Source organism: Tursiops truncatus, chromosome 2, assembly GCF_011762595.2.
Source record: "Tursiops truncatus isolate mTurTru1 chromosome 2, mTurTru1.mat.Y, whole genome shotgun sequence".
Lineage (NCBI taxonomy): Eukaryota > Metazoa > Chordata > Mammalia > Artiodactyla > Delphinidae > Tursiops > Tursiops truncatus.
This window is the reverse complement of record NC_047035.1, coordinates 153956799-153972312: the sequence shown is the minus strand read 5'-3', so window position 1 is coordinate 153972312 and position 15514 is coordinate 153956799. Positions and strand designations below refer to the sequence as shown.

Here is a 15514-nt window from a genome sequence, read left to right as displayed (position 1 = left end):
GGAAGCAAACATCAGTGTTGTAGAAGCATTATAGGCAAGAATTTCTTCCTGATTTTGGAACACTTGGTAACACTCTAAAAGACAAAGAGGGTGCAGAGTTATTTGAATCTGTGTGTATACAAATACATTCAGATATATGAGGGGACACGTGACATCTGGGACCATATCACTATATGGTTTTATAGCTTGATGTTGGGAATTGGGAGATGATGCTGTATGAAACATATCTAAATTTTGCATGGGATAGCATTTTCCTGTGCCCTGTATGTATGCCAATTAATGCACAACGATGAATGTCGGTTGCATTTGATATAAGTCATTTAAGGAGTAGAATATTAAACATTTAACAACTAAATGGAGTGTTTATGGCTTGTCCACACCTGCCTCCAACTTCCCCCCAAAAGAAGACAGTAGAGAAAGAACTCCTTATGTCCTTAAGGCTTTAAAAATAAATGCAGTGCTCACTTCAGCAGCACACATACTAAAACTGGAATGATGCAGAGAAGATTAACATGGTCCTTGAGCAAGGATGACATGTACATTCTTCAGGTGTCTCATACTTGTTAACATGAGGCAAGTTTTTAAAAGGTTGAATTCTGTCTCTAGTCAACAAAAGTTTTTAGATAGAAAAAAAAAAACCTGTCAAAACCAGTCACATCTGTGAATTTTTTTTTTTTTTTTAACGAAATCTGTGTGTTGTGAGTATATGTACTTCGGTATGAAAGTATATGACTTCCAGAAATAATAGATAGTTAGAAAGACAGACAGATAATAGAATCTCAGGTGCAAAGTGGACAACTTTTTAATTAAATGAAAGATGAACAAAAAATTTTTATTGGCAAAAAGATTTTAGTCATATAATAAAATTCTTAGACTTCTAACTCTAATCTACACTTAAATTCCTTGTCTTTTTTATAAGAACTTGATAAAGAAACCAAAGCCATTATTTGCTTAAAGTTTTGTAATTCTATGAAATAGTTCCAAACAATTAAACTTTAAATAATAAATATTTCATTTTTTATACTGTATACTGAAGAAGACAAAGAGAAAGAAGCCTAATATTCATTGAAAGCTGCCTAGTTAGTACCTGGTATTAAATACTTTACACGTATTATTTGTCTGGTTTTAGAGAAGTTCCTAAGCTATTAAAATCAAAATTATGATCATTTTGCAATATTTCCAAGTCACTATTGAAAATATAGCAGACGTTCAAATTAGAAATCAGTTTTAGGGACTGAATATTTTGTAAGACAAAAATATATTCTGTTTACTGAAAAAACAATCATGAATGCAGTTTGCATCTTGCCAAATCTTCTTATCCTCGGCTTGGTTTGTGCTGCAATGGCAGGGGCTGTCAGCAGAGTAAAGTGATTGAGTGGATAGTGTTTGAGAAAAACTCTTTAAGAGCAGAAAAAAGGAGTAGCTCCACATTCCAGAAGGCTATACTTTAAAGCTTTATTTTACAGGGTATTTATGTATTTTCATATTAAATACATAAAAGTAAGAGTTCAAATTCTGATGAGAGTAAGTGATAAACATCAAGCAAACTCTAAAGTATTTAATATTTGGAAAATTCTTTGAAGAATGGCTATTCATATAAAGGATTTATGTTTTCCAGCCCATTTTCTCCTTTCCCAGTCTTCATGGTTCCCTGGGCATTGCCAAAGGGAAATTTTAAATCCAATTAAATGCACAGATTCCATAATTTGCCTGTGCTCTTACTTTGCCTTCTTAATACTTATTTCACTTGGTTAATATTTGTTCTCAGCTATTTCCTCATTCTCTGTGTTGAACCAGTTTTTCTGAAAGTCCACATTTTCTATAGGCTTCCAAACTACATAAATAAAAATGTTCTTAACTAAGGTCATTAAAAGGTTCACAGAAATTCTGTCATGATTTTAGGAATAGTCAACAATTCAGACATGAGCACCAATAAAAAATACCTGCCAAATGGAAAGCCTGAGTTCTTGAGTCCATTTCCTTCTATCGCTTGTAAGTTAATACTCACTGATAAAATACTAAAATGCCAGGAAGCACATCAAGCATCTGAGACAATGGAATGAACTGCCAGAGATTGGCAACAGAAGAACCGGTGCAAATATGGGTGTTGTGTGACTGGGATAAAATATCACAATGTGTGCCTAATTTTTTTTCCAATCTGATTCTTATGCACAAATCAATTAAATGAGACTAAAACACCAAGAAAATAATAACAAATACAAAAATGCCAGATACTTATTAACTTGTAGGTGAATGTATAGACTCTAAGTAGAAACAACAGCATTTAATGACTTTTAGATGGACAATTTCAGATTCTATGTCTTAAACATACAAAAGGGCTTCCCTGGTGGCGCAGTGGTTGGGAGTGCGCCTGCCGATGTGGGGGGCGCGGGTTCGTGCCCCGGTCTGGGAGGATCCCACATGCCGCGAAGCGGCTGGGCCCCTGAGCCATGGCTGCTGGGCCTGCGCCTCCGGAGCCTTTGCTCCGCGACGGGAGAGGCCACAGCAGTGAGAGGCCTGCGTACCGCAAAAAAAAACCAAACAAACAAAAAAAAAAGTGTTTTTTTTTTTCAATAAAATGGGGATAAGAAAAAGGAATAGAAAGGAAAACAAACAGAGAAGAGTTTATAGAGTGAGAGTGAAATCTGGTTTAACAAAAATCTGAATGTTATAAAAGTAGGTTAAATCTGCTCTTTTTTTGATGGCATTTTCCTCCAATTATTTATTATTTCTTATTATTTACCTTAAGACATAACATTGAAGCCTCTTATATGATCACCTCCTAAGTTTTTATCTGCAAGGATTAAATGTAGTTTTATAGCTAAATACTATACTATAGTATTTAGCCTATTAGAAGGACAAGATCCTATTAGTGTTTCCTTTGTATGACTATTACTTAGGTCAGCCGTCAATTCTTTTGGGTTAACTTAATTTAAAGTGAATGTATCACCATTTTTCCTGCCAAACTTCTTGTTTAACATATTAATTTTACAGTTAAAATAGATTAATCCAGACTAACCTTTTTTCTTAATTAATCAGAAATTTTTATTACATCATTATATCTTAGGTGAAGGGGGGATACTTAATTTTAGCCATTTTTGTATGAAAAAGCATCCAAGAAAGCCATATTGGATGTTTCAATAGCCAGATCATGTTGAAAACAGAGTTTGTTTGGGGGATCTCCTTACCTAGTTTCTGTCATGGTCTCTCTTCCTTTTAGATCTCACTTCCTTTTTGGGCATTTCAATGCACTTCCAAAAATCTGCCTTATAGTTTATATTGTTCACTGTACTGTTCTGTATTGTTCAAATACCTCATTTCCATACCCTACCAAACCCTAATGAGAACTTTCTTGGGGTAAGATATTCATTTGTTTTCAGTGTTATATTTCTCAGTTTCTAATACAGCGTCTTACATAAATACATTCAGCATGCAGCAGTTATTTATTGAGTGCATACTATAAGCAGGCAGTATGCTAAACCAAGAGGCTATAGATAAGAACAACACAGAAAAAACCTTTTCCTTACATTGCATGTAAGATACTTAGAAAGCAGCATACAACGGACTCCGCTTAATTTTGTAGTTAGACCTGGATTCAAATCCTGCTTCAACTCCTACAAGTTATTTCTGTTTCGGTTTATTCATCAGTAGAAAAATAGATAGCACTTACCTAAGAGGTTTGCTGCAAGTTCCAAATTGGATTATTAAAGTAAATCTCTTAATATGATGCTGGGATATGTGAAGTTTATAATAAACGGAAGTTGTATATTATTTAATGTGTGTTAACTTGTTTGTATCATTTTTTTCTATAATGCTATTGACACACTGGCATGACTGCATGTTTAGGCAGATATGTACAGGGCCATTGGGTAAAATATTTATGGCATAACATGTCTTATTAATGAAACCTATACCACATCTGTTCATTGATTTTGGTAAGGCAAACTTCTATACGTTTCTTCCCGAGGAACATTTCAATATTTAATTTCGTGAATTTTGCTGTGTTTATGCTTAAAAGTTCTGTGATTCTTCAAGAACAGAAATATTATCATTTATATTTTTATCTTTTCTAAAAATATATTTACTTTATAAATTTTAATCCTTTTTTTACCTTAAGTTCATATTAAAGTGTGCGATAAGGATCCAATTTAAAGGCTATTTTCCAAGAAGCCAAGTGTCCCCAAATTATTCGATGAATATTACATCTGCTTATATAAAGATCATAATATATTCATGATCATAACATTTATACCTGCTAGGAATAAGAATTATATTGTTACTTATATCACTTATGGCATTGCTTATGTTATAAGCATATATAGAGACCTAACTTATTTCTTTCAATGTGAGCATTGTGTTTTGTTTGGTGAGCAAATATGTTTTAAACTAATATCAATATATAACACAGTAATTTCAGATTCAAATATCCCATTCTTCGGTTTTTAAATATTATTTATCTTTACCCTACTGATGTGCGTTTTTAGGGAAAAGTTTCAAGGGATGTATCCATGAGCAGTTTATGTCCTGAATCCTGCAGATCTAAGCATAGAAATCATTCTGTTACGCCCCACATATTAACTACTTTGTTCTTGGTCAGAATATTCTTGTGCCACAATATTTTTCTCTGAAAACTTTGTTCTCGTTGTGCATTGTGTTCTGGGCACTCTGAGTTAAATAGGATCTGAAACCAGTATGACTTTATTTTTACTCTTTGCTCAAACAGTAGTGAATTTTTTCTTTAAACTTAAAATTCAAAAACTTTGCCAAGTTTATTCTAAGTCACTTAATTTGTGTGTATGTGTATGGGGGGGTGCAGGTTAGTGAACTCTACTGACTCATAAACTCAGGTAGTGTCTCTTCTTGTTTTGTTTTGTTTACTTTTGCTAAACTCATGAAAAGTGTTCTCTTAATGAATGGTTGTTTAGCTTCATTTGTTTTAATTCATTCCCAATGGCTGCCAATTATTTATATATTTTGTTTTCTTTCTTCTATAGCATCTATTATTATTGTTATCATTATTATTATTACAGTTTTTCTTTATTTTTAGATATCTCTAATCTTTATTAGTGATTTCATTTTCTACCAGGCCAATTATGTTCTTTACTACAGCTGAAGCCAACTTTAATTTTTCCATTGTGGCATTTTTTTCTCTCCCATATTCTTTTTATATCTTTGCCAGCAACATTTATACTTCAAGATTCTCCCTATTCTCTTTTCCCATTTTATATGTATTTGACATACTTATGGCAAATACTTTTTTTCTTAAGTGAAAACTGCATTTATTGGCTTAAGGTCAATGTTTTTTTATCCTTGAATGAGGTAAAATCTAACACTGTTGATATTTGCAAAGGACATTATTCTCTCCAATGGATATCACTTTCTATCTTTGTGTTTCTAGAATCTCATAATCATTTTACTGCTCTCCCCAATGATGTGTATCTTCCCTAGACAAATTTCAGGATCAAGCAAACATTTAAATAGCCCGGTTACACAAAAGTTAGGCAGAATGTTATCCTGAGTCTCCTGTCCTTTATTCTAAATATTAGAAGATGTATTAGTTCCTAGATAATTTTAAATATTCTATAAATTCTCAGAATGAATTATTCTCAGGCTTTTGCAGTAGTCTACTAATTCCTGCTTTTTCCTTGCAGTACTCCTTAAATTCATCAATTTTCAGTCCTGTACAAGGGAAAGTTGTAGACTTCCGTAGACTGATGAGAGATAGTGACAAGGGTAGCATAGGGTAGTCCTGACCAACTCTGAAATGAGAACTGGGAGTTAAGAGAAACCTCAAACTTTCTCACCGGCTCCTTGAATTACAGTCTTTATTGGATGTTATATTGGTGGCTAAGACCTTCCTTTCTGTATTACAGTGTTCTAATTTCATATATTCAGACATAGGTTAGTTTCTAATCATTTATTAACTGACTTATATAATCTTTCAGCCCTGAGATTTAAATGTATTTCATCAGTATTCGTGGTTTCATTGGTTGTTATAACCTATTTTTCTGTATTTTCATGAGTACACAAAGGTCTGGCACAAGTAGGAAGCTATCATCTGAAAGTTACGCCATTACTTTCTAACACAGATTTCAAAGTCTTTAATAATAGTTGGTAATGGTCTTTACTTCCTGTTGATACATTTGCTTTAATGATTAAGATTTATCGTGATATTAAAAGCTCTCAAATAAGGAAAAAATTAATGTAATCCCCTTTCAGAAAATTTCACATGAATTCAATAGCTGATGATACGCCTTTAAAAAAAAAACTCTGAGAAAATAATTTTTCTTGAACTTTGGAGAAGAGTAACTTGAAAGAAAAGTAGACTTTTGTTTTTAAATTCATATTTTTATGATTATGGAACAAATTTTGTGCAACTATATAGAAAAATATGAAATTCCAATTTAGAATTCCATCATGAAACTACACCATTCTAATTTCTCCATGCCACGGTTTGTTAATATTCCACAAAGTCCCAGGATGCAACTATAAGACTGCATTCAAATCTATGAACATGAGGCAATCATGCTCAGCAGAGTATAACAATAATTATAATAGAGATTAAATAAAAATAATTAGAAAAAGTTCATCTAGTTTTGATGTATTAATTATTCTGACCCTGTTCTATTCAGAGTCTAATTATCTGGTTCAGTGAAAATGCCAAGATTTCTACGACTCATAAAAATTACATTCAAGTAATTATGTCAGCAAACTAAACAGTATTCATTTACCATGCCTTTTTATGCACACATTTGAATATGCTTTTTTAACTGTTTTTGCTCTTTGTTCCTATTCATGGGAAATAATACCTGTAGAGAAATTTGAAAGTCAGTTGCACTCTGAGCGTAATGTGCAATTCTTGCTGATATTCTTCTTTTGTAAGACTGCTGTAAGTCTCATATAACCTTTGTTTAAAAAACATGAATTAAAGTTCACTCTTCAGTTGTTTCAAAGAAATCTTTAAAACCTGTAGCTGTAGTTAAAAAGAAATTTTTTTAAGCAGTAATACAAAGCATATCTTAGAAAGTTTCTTACCTTCGGTAGCTCAGAAGCTGACTAAATGGACCGCCAGAGTTACTTTTGCTACCCTTATTTCTTTTAAAGACATATTATGGCATCCTATAAAAGAGTCTGTATTTAGAAAAAAATATATATGTGTGTGTGTGTATAAAATCTTAAACTCATCAGCAAAGTGATAGTATACTTAAAGATTTCAAATCACTCAGCATTTTTAAGCCATGAGAATTTTTACGTTTTTATGGCCCAGTTAGGGATTTCTTAATGCTCACAGCTCAGTAACATCATGTAACAAAGACACAGAATTACATTGGTGAGGAAATCAATATCGATTACATCCCTTATACTCTTTTACTATTTTAGTGAAATATTTGATAGACATTTTAAGCAAAAATTTGTTGCCTGAAGTATTCAGATTATTGCTTTACTTCTGTTTTCTTCTTCATGTGGGCAGACAAACACAAATTTAGTTGAAAATATAACCTTCAATTAGATTCACACTGGGAAGAATATATTAATGGTTAAAGTTTGAACTCTTTCTTTGGTGTTCTAGTAATAAGATATACTTATGATACACACAAATATGTCTGTAGTTATAGCCCATTTGTTAAAGGGGGAAATATGTCTTCCTTGATTCTCAGTTTATCTTTCAGGAGCTACAAACTGCTTCCAAACTTTATCCAAGATGGGGAGGGGCAGAAGAATCAAGGAATGCTATTAAAATGGATGGAGTTGAAATGAGACCAAGATGAGAAGGAGTTAGAAAAATTTACATAAAATACACCCACAACCAAGGCATGGCTACCATGGCTCTGCATTCATTTAATGCAGATGTCATCTAGGTAAAGTGGAAGTGAGGTTAGTGATGGAGCTGGCATTGGAGACAAGTGGTCCCAAAGACATGATTCCTTTGTGTTTTATATTCATAGAAATGATGCTGCTAGGACCTCCACAGTAGAATTTTCTCATAGTCTCTACTTTTGAGCATACATTGAGTTGTTTGTCAATTATAATAAGGTGTCATGAGAAACAATAAAACTTTACAGAGAAAACGTCCTTCTTTGAATTTGTCAGCTATACTCAGTATGTTAACATGTCCTGAAACACCAGACATTGGAAATGAAGCACTAACATTTTATAAGTAGCAGTCTGCATCTAGGCTTTATGTAGAACGAGGACCTAACTTTTTTCACACATTCATATAATCACATATATACAGAGTATGTCACTTTCCCCCAACTCTCGACATAGTTGAAGGGTTAGGAATAATTAGCTGTTGTGTGTTTTGATGTAGAATGTCTCATTTTGACACCTGTTAAGTTGTCCCCTTGAGCACATTGCTCTTTATTGCTGAGATATAGAAAATAAGATAATAATAGGAATGTATGCTTGCAATTCACCACCTAAATACATGGCCCTAACAGGCAAGGTTGTGAATAGGATTTGACAGTGGCTTCAGTAGAAGGAAAGCTCATCTTATTTGGTTTGGGTGACCAATCTTGCCACATGCTGTGCCCGCCTTATCATACCTTATCCTCCTGGGATGAACAGAATTCCCCAAGGTTGCCTTTAGAGTACTCCTCCCTGCATTTCAATCAGCTGCTCAGTTGATGGGCCCCATGTACAATATCTCGGGGTAACTTCCGGTGGCACTGGGAAGACAGCTTTGGGATCTCTCTCCACCCCTTCAATTTGTATAGTGTTCCCATCCTGCTGGTGGCTCCCCCCCCCCCCCCCCGCCCCGCTCCACCGAACTTGACCTAGAGAGCTAGAGCCCTTCTCAAGAGTCTGTTTAAACCTGAGTTCTAGATGCATCCCTTTGGTGCCCTTCCTTCATTCTTGGTGAAGGGCTGTCATTTTGGAGCCAGAGATATTGTTGTACACAGTCAAGGGTAGAAATTAAAACTATAGAATCAGGCTGCTTGCCTTCAAAGCTTTTCCTTAACAGCTCAATGATCTTGAGCAAATTACTGAACCCCTATTGTCTGCCATGTCCCCTACTTCATAGGTTTTTTGAGATTAAATAAGTGAATATATGTGAAGCCCAAGAAAAGGTCTTGGCAAACAGTCGGCACTGTGTAAGTGTCAGCCATGAAACAACAATACTATTTTACATAAAAATGTTACTATGAATTGTCATTATCATTCCCTATTTAGTGATTTATTTAATAAACCAAGCCCCAAATCTACTAAATTGGGCTCTTGGTACTCAAGCAAGTAAGTTACAAGTCCACAGTTTTTCTTCTCTGTCAAATGTGTGGCATTTGCAAATGAAAAGCACTTTGTATTTCAGATTGTTATCCCAATTACATATTTTAAAACTTGCTGAGAAGTTCAATTGTCTTCTTTTGTTTTAGGCTATGTCTACCTTTCACCCAAGGCAGGGATAACATTGGCTCAGGTTTGAAAGGTCTCTACTGGATACAAAGAAATATGAAAAGCAAAAAATTTCATTTTAAAAATTATACATTTTCATGTATAAATTTGTGCAATGTAGTTGCTTGATGACATAGAAAAAGAAGTCTTTATGGCTATTAATAAAGCAGCAGCTTCCCCTTCTTGAAATCCGTTCACATGCATTGTATGCGATTTTTTTAGGGACTTTTTCTTGAAGGCTCTCAATCATTTTAACTTCTGTATAGAGTAGACCTTATCTTCATCATGCAGACAGTGAAACTGATACTCAGAGAAGGTAGATGATTCTATGTTAAGTAGTAGCAAAAGCAAGATTTAAATTCATGTTTTCTACCCAGTTGCCCATCAGCAGATTAATGGATTAAAAAGATGTGGCATATATACACAATGCAACATTATTCTACCATGAGAAAGGAGGTTATCCTGCCATTTTTGACAACATGGATGGACAATGAGCATGTTACGCTATGTGAAATAAGTCAGACAGAGAAGGACAAACACCGTATGATGTCACTTATATGTGAAATCTAAAAATGTCAAACCTCTAAAAAATAATAATAATAAAAAAATAAAACTGTGGTTACCAGGGGATAGGGGTGGGTAAATAAGGGTTAAAACTTGTAACAAGTATTAAATAAGCCATAGAGATATAATGTACAGTATCTTGAATATAGACAATAATGTTGTACTATCAGTATGTAATGTAAAAAATATTCATACAAGAGCAACCGTATTACAATATATACATGTATCAAAGTGACATGCTGTACACCTTAAATTTACACATTGTGATATGTCACATTTATTCAATTTTTAAAAGTGTGTGTTTTCTGATGGTCAGTGACATTCCATGCACCATAACTGCCTCCTGTTTACCTTCCATCTGGTGTCTATTTCACTTCCCTTCTATGCATTCCTCATCTAGTCATCAAATGCCCTCATCACATGGATCTTAGAATTCTAAAATGTAGTCAAGCACTATAACCTACTGCAACTGCAATGCTTTCTCCTTGTCTTTTGTGATTCTCTATATAAGGAATTTATGAGTTTGTTTTTTTAATCGTTGGATTCATATCTCATAAGACCATTTTATTCTATCCCTTTAATAGTGGGAATTGAAAACATTTTCATTGACATAATTTACTTTGCTTGTTGTACTCAGGCCATAGGGAGGTGGTTTTGGTGTCAGAATAGATTTGCTGTCTGAAGGTTTAGGATGTGCAAGCTCTTTAGATCTCAGTAACTATCTGCCTATTTACTTTGATTGTAATAACTGTTACCCAGAGGAGGTTCATGGTCTGATTCATGTGCGACTATTTGCATATATATTCCTGAAGGAATGTGTATTCTAAGGCAAATTTATAATGGTAATAGCAAAGAAATAAAAAGTAGCATGTAAAATCTTTAATCATCATTATTTTTTAAAAAGGGTTTTTTTAAATTAAAAGCCAAACATTTCAGGAATAAGAAGCCACATTAAAATTTTGCATAGAAAAATTCATATTAATCTGTACATAAGCCTTAGATGGTTACATTTTAATAACTTCTATAAAGGAGCGCAGAAGGAAACCAAGATAATAGTGCCACATTTTATTTACCTCAAAATAATTAGCAGAGGTAGATGAATTAATTTAAGCTTTTACATATTACTGTTGTAAAACGAAGGTGACCATCTGACTCACCTAGAAAAATGCAGTGCACTTTGCTCAGCTTTCTGGCAAATGGGGGAGAGGGGAAGGCCCAGACTACTTTATGTAAGAAGACTAGCTTAGAAAAAAAAAGAGGTTGGTGAATTTCCAAACTTAATACATACATGGTAACAAGTATCAGAAACAACAGAGAGATGGTAATAATAGTAAAGGTGCAGTTTGCATTTATGAGGAGAACATTATAATATTTTATTACTAGAATATTCTATACCCAAATCTCTAGAAGTACTGACTGTCTCATGTTTGAAAACCTCAAGGAAGTATACTTCATATGTGCATAAATACATATATTAAGTCATACTTTTATTGCACATAGGATGTATCTTTTTATATTGTAATAATGAAATCTCACTCTTGAAAAAAATATAGAAAGGTAAAGCAAAGACTTTTTTAAATTAAAGGAGAGATTTTGTTCATGTTCTCCTAGTAAGTATTATGCCTTTTTTATCTGGACACATTGAAATTCTAAAGGTAAGTGGATATTTGTCAATATAGAAATACGGGATCTTAAACTTTTGAAGTGTTGGAAGCAGTGAAGTGACAGAGAATAAAGGTATCTGAAGTTAAAAATTCCTAGATTTATTAATCAAAGGAACCAGATAGTAAAGAGGGTAAACTAGGAGGAAATTAGGCCTTTGCAGCTCTAAATTTTATCATGGCCTCTTATGAAATCTTAGACTTTCAACTTTTTAAGATCTTAGATCCTTCACCTAAAAATAGTAATATATGTACTAGATGACATTTAAGCTCCCCTCATTCTCTTTATTATAAAAAATATATTATAACTTGGAGTATATCTTAGACACACCTTGAAGACTTTGTTTTAATAAAATCTCAGTGGAGAAAGATATCGCTCTATTGAGATTCAGGTCAAATTTGTAAGCTAGTTTAGGCAACATAATCCTTCCTCATTTCTTCCAAAGGAATACATTTTGATCCCACCAAATGCTATTTTATCTTAAAATATTTTTGTGGACAGTTCTTGTATGAGAAGAAAAATTTTTTCCAGTAAACATCTGTGCGTGAGTCACAGCTATCCGTTTCTCTCTGAATAAAATCTTTAATTACGTCTTGCTTTTAGCTTATCCCTAATGAAAGAGAGGTTAACTTGTTAAGCTGGGAACTGATCCCAATGTAGAAATTAAGGTTTTAATGTATTTAGAGATTGTAGATCTTTTTCAGCCGGGGAAAAATAGACTGACCCCCCAAGGTGTAATGTCTTATAACTTAACTAGGCCTCTAAGCACATGTGGTGCTTAAATTCTTCAATAAATTAGCTCAGTTTACCTCTTCCTAGCTAATAAATTCAAAGATGCTTGGTTTTGATAGGTTAGAAAAGTTTGTGTATCTGGAATATCAACAAATAACTAACAAAAACATTACATGAAGTATTTCAAGTTGAACGTTCTTCTCTTTGTGTTGCAGACAAACTACTGAAATATTTTCATCTTGTACATATATGAAAGGAAAGGAAATATATACCCACTTTGTTCTATTTTTTAAAAATATTAAATATGTTAAATAGAAAAGCATTAAGCAGTAAGTACCAGCACACACCCAAGCTCATATCATCCAAATATAAAATATATTAGAAAAAACAAATGAAAACAGTTTACCATACTTGTCACTTTCCTTTATTCTTTAAGAAGTCAAACAGTAAAAGATCCGACTTAAGCATTGTCATCCATACTATTTTCTCCCTCTCAGATATAACAATGATATTGACGTTGATGTTTGTTTTTTCTATCTACATCCTTATACTTTTGCTTCATATGCATACTTTATATTATATATAGTATTTTGGTTTGCATTTAAAATTGACATAAAGAAGCCCATATTACATGATGTTTTCATAACTTTTTAATCATATAATATTCCAGAGATATATACATGTTGATTAATGTATACATGATTCATTAATTTCAACTGCTTTATTATGTTGTAAGACTATACCACAGTTTTTTATCTCATCCCCTGTTGATATAATTTGATATTTTTCTATAGTTTTTCTTGATTACAAACAATGCTTCTGTGAACATCCTAGTACATTACCAGTACATCTTAGTACATTGTACATACGTACATACATTGTACATAGTACATATAGTATTGTACATAGTACATAGCACATATAGTACATATAGTACATAGTACATATAGTACATATAGTATTGTACATAGTACATATAGTATGTACTATATGCCAATAGTTCTTCAAGTTATAAAGCTGGTAAAATAATTTCTAAATCATATATTTACTTTTTTTTTTTTTTTTTTTTGCGGTACGCGGGCCTCTCACTATTGTGGCCTCTCCCATTGCAGAGCACAGGCTCCAGACGCGCAGGCTCAGCGGCCACGGCTCACGGGCCAGCCGCTCCGTGGCATGTGGGATCCTCCCAGACCGGGGCACGAACGTGTCCCCTGCATCAGCAGGCAGACTCTCAACCACTGCGCCACCAGGGAAGCCCTACATATTCATTTTTGTTAGATATTTTCAAATTTGTTTTCAAAATGGTCAGCCAGTTTCCATTCTGATTTGCAGTATATTAGAGATCCACTTGGTATTATGAATCATAATATCTATTTCCTTTTCTAACTATCTATCCAGCTAGCTATCTATTCATGTATAAAAGATATTTTGTTCTTTTGGTAATTTGAATTTTCAGAAAATTAAGTTTAAGCATATATTCATATACTGGCCATTTAGTTTCTTTCTTCTCTGAACTGCGCTCATTGAGTGGGAAATATTGGGTAAAGAGATGAAAAAGTAGGGGAACAAGCCATGCAGATGTCTGAAGGAAAACTTGCACAGGAAGGGAGAAAAACATATACAAATGTCTTCATGGGGGAGTATCTGATAAGAGGGATTAGTATAACTAGAGAGCAATTAGTAGATGAATTCAGGAAGGTAAGGGATGATAAGGAGTGTACATTGGGAAAAGTGTGGTAGACAATTAAAATAATTTTGCCTTTTACTCTGAGTGAAATATGAGGTCACTGGGTGGTTTTGAGTAAATCAGTGGCATGAATAACTTAATTCTAACAGGACCATTCTGACTTCTGTGGTGAGACTATATGTCATGAAAAAGAGCAGAAGCCAGGAAGCTAGTGATGGGGTTATTGCAAAAAAACTAGGCAAGAGATAACAGTGGCTTATATAAGGGTGACAGCAGTGGAAGTAGTAAAAACTGGTAAAAATTTGAATATGTTTTAAGATAGACTTAAAGAATGTATTGATAGATTAGAGGTGGACTGTAAGTGAAAAGGATGAGTCAAGGATGGCTCAAGCTACTTGGGTTGAGAAATAAGAAGAAGGAAGTTGCTATGTACTGAGATGTGTTCTGAATTCTAGGCATTTCAAAGAATTTTAAGATATCAAACAGAAATAGATATGGTTAGAGTGGAATAAGTGTTTGTAGTAGAATCAGAAAACTTCTGATTTTTGAGTAGAGACATAAAATGAGGGCTCCGATGGAAGAGTCAATAGTTTCAGGTGGATTTCTGTATCTGGCAATGGAAGGTCAACTACCTCCCTCCAAGAACTGTCAGAAAAACCGATGTGGTATGGGTTAGGGGGAGATTACATATAAAGTGTCTTTGAAGTCATTGGAGAACTACCAAGAAATAAAGACTGTGGGTCCAAGATTCCAAATGGTGGTGACCCTGCTCCTAGTGCTGCTGTTTATTTCAAGGCATCTTCGGCTTCCAGAGCAAAAGCTGATAGGTTGAGAAACTCTACCAAAGTGACAAAGAGGCTGCGAGGCTGAAAAGAGATTCTAGCAGTCTCATTAATGAGGGGATAAAAGTTGTCATTCCACTACTGCCAAGAGGAAAGGGCTACCATAAAAACTGCAGGGGTTCTGTTGTACTGTGAAGTGCTTACCAAAGGAATATGTGTCCTAAAATGGGAGTAGAACAGTGCTTAGAAGGACTGAAGCCCCTCTTTGAATCATCTTAATTTCTAATATCCTAAATTGATTTGTGATTGCTAGTGCCCATAATCTGTCTCCATAAACAACATAAAAGTAAATCTTTTCTAAGAGAAGGTAAGGTAAGCCAAGGTCTCACATTCTCTCTAAAATTTTTAATATGAAACGTCCAATGTTCACATAAATATAACCAGGAATGAGAGAAAACAATACCTGAATGAAAGCAGAGACAAGAGGCAAAAGAAACAAACACATAGGAATCCAGATAATAGAGTTATCAGATGCAGACAGTGAAATGACAAGGGTTAATAGGTTTAAGAACTTAAGTGGTAAAATGGAGAATTTCACTAACTATTAAAAATAAGCAAAGGAAATTTTAGAACTGAAAAATCAGTAACTGAAATTAACCTAAGAAAAGAGACTGAGTCATTTAAAAAATATATA

At 33.8% G+C, this 15514-nt stretch overlaps 1 non-coding gene across 1 annotated transcript; it reads left to right on the top strand.

Moving 5' to 3' along the window:
• The first annotated feature begins 457 nt into the window (after positions 1–457).
• Positions 458–564, top strand: LOC117311276 (U6 spliceosomal RNA). Its single transcript, XR_004525500.1, has one exon. It is a non-coding gene; the product is annotated as a U6 spliceosomal RNA (small nuclear RNA).
• Positions 565–15514: the final 14950 nt, after the last annotated feature.